Source organism: Lactuca serriola, chromosome 5 (genome assembly GCF_051521515.1).
Source record: "Lactuca serriola cultivar US96UC23 chromosome 5, Lser_US96UC23_V15, whole genome shotgun sequence".
NCBI lineage: Eukaryota > Viridiplantae > Streptophyta > Magnoliopsida > Asterales > Asteraceae > Lactuca > Lactuca serriola.
Window position 1 is genome coordinate 168,712,925 of NC_136412.1, and position 6,677 is coordinate 168,719,601.

General features: G+C 37.6%; 1 long non-coding RNA gene across 1 annotated transcript; it reads left to right on the plus strand.

Moving 5' to 3' along the window:
- The first annotated feature begins 4,410 nt into the window (after positions 1 to 4,410).
- Positions 4,411 to 6,401, plus strand: LOC145051309 (uncharacterized). The gene is made up of 3 exons (XR_013683528.1): positions 4,411 to 4,990; positions 5,283 to 5,396; positions 5,515 to 6,401. It is a non-coding gene; the product is annotated as an uncharacterized LOC145051309 (long non-coding RNA).
- The last annotated feature ends 276 nt before the right edge of the window (positions 6,402 to 6,677 follow it).

Consider the following 6,677-nt stretch of genomic DNA (forward strand, 5'->3'; position numbering starts at 1 on the left):
GGTTGCGTCAATTGCATAAGTTTTAATCATGTTTGAAATTCTAAATATAATGTTCACAAAAACTATTTGTGATTGGCTTGTATTCACCCCTAAAAATGATAGAATAATAAAAGCGTATGGTGTGAACTCAATGTTGATTGCGTGAATATCAGACAACGAGACTGGAATGAGGACCCTTGAGTTGTGGTACGCGAAGTTAACGGAATCCTAACAATAATTAAACACATATTTGTATTTAAATTAACGAATCCATTAATTAAAGTGTTAGAAAAACACTGGTTTTGGGTTAAGGAATGTTACCGAGACTCGATCGAAGTGGAAAAGTGGGTTTGCAGAGATTCATGATGTAGGCTGATTGTTGACATGAAAGGGATTACGGTCGTGAACGGTTTGCTGCCTTTGAAGGGTTTACGGTTTTTTAAGGTTTGAAGGGTTTACGGTCGTGAACTGATTTCAGCCCTTAAAGATTTGAAGATTTGAAGGGTTTTTGTTTGTGAACTCAAGAACAAAAACACTTAATTTGATGAAAAGTCGGATGTTTGACAAGTTCTAAGGTGGATGGAGTGATAGATGAAGAGAAAACTTGAGGTTTTCTGGGTGACGATTTTAGAGAGATAGAGTGTGTTTTCGACCAGAAAAGTGTAAATGAGGGTGGGAACTCGTATATATAGGTTAGGATTATGGTCGGTGGTGGGGGTCTACCAGCCGTGATCGGTTTACAGCTGTGATCAGGTTCACAGCGGTGAACACCACTCAGACCGAATTTTGCTAATTTTTTAAGAAAAACTTGGGTTTTTGCGTGATTTTTGGTTCCGACTCTTATATAGAATTTAATTATATAAATTTATTTGACGGAATCGGGCTAACGTTAACGGAAAGTGTTTTGGGTTGTTACAGATTAGGGTTTGGAAGTGATGGAGGTTGGGATGGAGGCCAAATATGATGCTTAAATAGGGTGCAAACTCTAAAGATTAGGGTTTCATCCGGTCTATCCTACTCGTCGAGTCAAGGCTATGACTCGTCGAGTAGCTCACTTAAAACCCGCGAATACACTTCCTTCTACTCGTCGAGTTAGGGCCATCAACTCGTCGAGTAGCCCTTCCAAAATGAATAAATAAATGTGAAACAACCCAAAAATACGACCAAAAAATTTCATTTTTCAATATAACTAAAACCCATAATCTGAGTGTCATATCATAAAACCATACGTGATATATCTCAAACATAACAAAAACACTGTGCGGAAAAACTGTATCATATCAATGTCATATCAAAATCAAAAACTAAATCAACTCCCAGGATAAAAGCTGAAGCTATGGTGTGTGCGATGCCATCATCCCGAGCTCTTCCCTCTACTTGTGGAAGTACCTGAAACCAAAACTGAAACTGTAAGCACGAAGCTTAGTGAGCTCCCCCAAACTACCACATACCATACAATACATAAATAAAGTACATACTGGGCCTTGCCCACTGCATCAGACCGAAGTCTGGAACTAGCTGCATCGGACCGAAGTCTGGAACTGACTCGGACCTTGTCCCCTACATCGGACCAGAGTCCAGAACTAACTGCATCGGACCAAAGTCTGGAACTGACTGCATCGGACCGAAGTCCGGAACTGACTGCATCGGACTGAAGTCCGGAACTGACTGCATCGGACCGAAGTTCGGAACTGACTGATCATGGCATAGCATAAAACATAACAACTATTATAATCACATATACTGCATACTGCATCGGAACAGAGTCCAGAACACATAACACAAACATGCTTGTATCACAAAGACATTAAGCACTCTAACTACTGCATCAGACCAAAGTCCGGAACTACTGATAATTAAACGGGCCGGCATTGTGGCCGTAGACCCGTTCCTACTAAAGGGAAACTCACCTCGTGAACTGGCTGCTGTGTATATGGCTCTGGAAGCTAACTGCTGCTGCTCCGGTATCTCCCCGGCTACAAGTCAATAAACACACTCAATCAAATACTAAACACTGCACTGGGTAAAATGACTCTTTTACCCTTGGTCAAAGTTAACTCTCGGTCAAGGTCAACTCTCGGTCAAAGTCAACCCTCAGTTGACCTGACTCGCCGAGTTGGGCCGCCAACTCGCCGAGTCTCTAACCTCACTTCTCAATCCTACTCGTGGCTACTCGTCGAGTATGACATCGACTCGACGAGTACCCTCTCGATCCAAAAACTCAGAAAATCTTCATCCAACTTGCCGAGTCATATGAACAACTCGACGAGTTGTTCTTGAGCTTAAGAAGATTGCCTTGGACTCGCCGAGTTGTATGAACAACTCGCCGAGTCCCTCCATTACTGAGTCTACCCTCAAACTCGCTGAGTCCACTCCACTACTCACTGGTCCCACTCGACACCGCTCAAAAGGAAGAAATCGGGGACTCGCGACTCGACTCGCCGAGTCGTTCTTCCGACTCGCCGAGTCACCGCCATGCAACTATTCTACACTCGATTCTGCTCGAATCCAAAACATACAAATGATAGATCTGAGTCCAATAAGCTGATTTACCACGTAAAGTTTCCAACTTTACGTGTACAAACACATGAACAAGGGAATAAAGGCTAAAAGATGCTTAAAAGGGGTAGATCTAGGGTTAATATGCAAAATAGCTCCATAAAGGCAATAGATCTGGGCTCTACAACTCCTAAATAAACAGATCTAAAGATATCTCGGCATAATAGGGCTTCCATATCAACATAAGGCTTGAGAAAAGCATCAACTAGATTTAGAAAGGGTTTTAAAGAATAAAAGGGAAGGGAATCTGAAGAATACCTCAAAGAGCTCTTGCTTTCCCTTGAATCTCTGCTCTATAATCCTTTTCCTTGCTCCTTTCTTCTTCTCCTTCTTCAAGTCTTCACCAATGCACACAAGATCACTAAAAACACTCAAGATCGAATTAGGGTTTTCTCACATCTTTAGAGGGTGAAGGAGGCGAGATTGGGGGCTATAAGGTGGCTTAAATAGTGGGCAACCCGGGGATTTAGGGTTTCTCCCAGACGGACAGACTCGCCGAGTCCAGAATATGGACTCGCCGAGTCGCCAGCTAACACGTGCTCGAAATCCCGACCCTACTCGGCGAGTCAGGCTATGAACTCGCCGAGTCCCTCTTACAAAACTTCAAAATAAATACCAAGGAATTGTCATATCGGAGACGGGTCGTTACAAAATGCATTAAGTGCATACCAGAACCGGTGTTACAATACCAACAAGAATCACTTCAATGTAATGATAAAACTGTCAAGGTTCTCAACATCACACTTAACCAATGTATTATATAACTAATCAACTTCCATTATCCTAACAAATAGCAAATTGTATGCGTTAATCAATCTAAAACTTACATCATTTCTCGGCTTAAAAAACACTTATTGTGGCATTTTACTAAACACCTAATACCAAATAAAAAGTATTAACTTACCAATGGAAACCAAACAATTATAAGTCACGTCAGTAAAGAAAACAACAAGAGCAAGAATATCGGATGAACAAGTGAAATACCATATTTTTAAAATCAAATGATTTGTATTTTTAAAATCAAATGACCAACAAATCAGACGAGTTTGTAGTTTTTGTATCCGGTGAGCTGGTTTAAAAGAAGAACAAGAAGGTGACACCTTTTGTGTGACTACAAAATTGAGAACAATTGGAGTAAATCCGAATGAAATTGAAGGATGTCGAGTCGGCAATGGGCTGTTGGATGCAACAGTCATATTCTATGGAAGCGTATCATGGTCGATTTCTTGGCGATTTTGAAGGTTACAAAACTTCAGAAATCATATTGATTTTGAAGGTTAGAAAACATATCTACAGTTCATTCATCTTCAAGCAAAAAGCAACATCCTCGTTTCTAATCTCAATCAGAATTGGTTTCCCCTTTGCGCATAATCAAAATTATATAACTTAACCAAACATAAACATATAAGTAACAATAATCATTCGACCAACAATAAGAAGAAAAAACCTTCAAGGGCTTGTTTGATCCATAATTGTTATCTTGGGTGATGGCGAGTGAAGAAGGAAGAAAGAGTAGGTCCTTCAGTTTTGAAGAGAAACCCGAATCATGGACCGATTCAACCCTTTGGACCAAGTCCAATAGTTAAAAAGCAATATTAAACATGTATAATTGGTTTTTTTTACCCGGTCCCCATTTGGAACCAATTAGAAACCACATCAAACACTCCATAATATACTAAAAGAAAACCATACAAAGTCTAATATTGTCTCATAAATATAATTTAAATTATTTTATTATATATATGGTCTTTAAGTAACTTTTTTTATTTTAACTTCGTAAATGATGGTTGATTTCATCTTGATGCTTTAAAAAAATTCATCATCTTCCAATAATTCATATTCTTCATAATCTCAAAGTCATAAAAAGTTTTGGCAAACATTGCTTTAAGTTACACGTTTTTCTCTATTTGCTAAAAAAGAGTATCAAAGCTATTGTTACATACATACGCAATGTGAGTGGGACTAAGTTGGGCACCGGCAGTAGTACTTGTTTTAGAGGGTATTTTGTTTTCTTTTGCTTTGGTATGGTAAGTTTATTGGTTGTTCAGAACATCATGACAAAGGCTCTTGAGGTGCTTCAGAGAGAAGATGATCTCAATGAAATTGTCCTGGTATCCGTTGGTGGGGAAAGTTCTAGTTACAAATACCCAGATTTCAAATAGGCATTTAATACCCAGATTCCAAATAGGCATTTTGTCAAACACCTGGTGTGCTTCCTCTTTTTCTTCAATATCTCTAATGATAGCCTTACCAATTCAAGTCATAAAAAACCGATAAAAAATGGATTTATTAAATGAAGATTTAATTAGCAAATAAGCATCATCAGAGCCAAATAATTTCTACACTTGTAAAACATATTATCCAACATCATTACATCGTCATTTGCGCATCCTTCCTCTTCCATCTGTCTCGGTGAATTCTAAACATTAACATCAAATCCGGCGGTTGTAAGGTATCAATTTCTCGACTGCTTTTATTTAGGTTTTGTATATTTCGAGATTCAAAATTTATGGGAAACTATGTTTATCTTTTATGTCCGAGTATTTTTGAAGATTATAAAATATTATAAGGGAACTATTTAGTTGTCTTTTTAACTATTCTAAATATGGAAGTCTTGGAGCTTTAAATTGTTCTATGAAATTATATACATCAAAGCACACGCAAGAATAGAACAGGACCATGACACATTGACAATGTATCGGAAAGCATCCATCTCAAGCTGATATAATGTTCTCTTTTTGAAGTATATTGATCGTGGAACAGAAGAAAGCACAATACTCATTGAGAACTGCATACTTCACTTCTAAAACCTGCAGTTGCGTCTGTCTTTAGAGAGTTGATGGAAAGGCCTCATTTCTGTAAGATGTTCTCTTGTTTAGGAAAATATACAGAAATCAGTGAGCAACTTCAATTTACTGTTGTGTTAGCAAAATCTGAGGATAATGTTTTTGACGGTAATGATTTTACCTGAAACAGAAAATAGATGTATAACGATCAGTACTCAAAAAAATTATTCAATTTGTACATGCCCATGGGTGAAGTTGCTGGTGTTCTTGGAGGACCCATATGCGGAACTTTCTTCTCAGGGAGTAGTTTTTGTATGGGTCCGGAATCAGGAGCAAGAAAGAGTGCTATTTTAAGCTTAGACATTTCAAGTAAGCTTGCTTTTTATGAAATTGTTATTTACAGCAAGAAGATCCCTAACTTTGTACAGAAAGAATAGGAATCAGGAGCCATGTAATCGGAATCCAAGTCTAGAATCAGATTATGGTCGGCTTTGGCATTTCAATCGACCACAATACCAAAAAGTTTCGAGTAGCTTGAGGTTATCATGGGGATGACTATACAAGATAACTATACTCACCAATTTCTTTAGAGACTTTCCGAGCCCTGGCAAATTCAATTCCCTTCCTCAACGCAGGATTTGTTGATCCAAGTTATGTCAATTGCAATAAATTTAGGAAGACTTACACATAAGGTAGCCAAATACATGTTTTTTTTTTCTTTCTGAAAAAGGAAATCAAATAAGCTAAGAAGAGCTTAAATGGATTTATAGGTCTCGAGGCTATATGAAACAATCATATGGTTGTCAACAAGTTGTCTTGAATAAAGTAATCATCAACAAAGCTACATCTAAGCTAAGAGAAACTATTTGAACGAATTACGAAAATGATGATATAGAGAAAAAATAAGAAAGTGAAAGAGTATACTTTGAAGATAAGGAATTCAAGAGGCGAGGGGAGGAGTGCAATGGCAAAAGTATGCCGATTGACCAAGAATTTGTTACTATATATATGTAGTTTTTAGACCGTTACAAAACGGTCATATTCTTTATAGTCTTATTTCAATTTGAACTAATTACAAGAGTGACCGTTGACTAACGGTAAGAATGGGTGCATGTATTTTGAGATTGAATAATAAAATAGTGGACAAATTACATAAATATTATTATATTCTGGTAACTGTTGCAACCAAAGTGATATTTATAATTCTCTAATGGAACGACACCATTTGATGTTTTTTTACTAATCAGACCATTATTACTATCTACAATAAAAGTTTAGATTTATTGGATTACGTCGCACTTAAAAAAAATAAAAATGACATGTTGAGTTTTACCATTTAGTCATTTTTCAGAA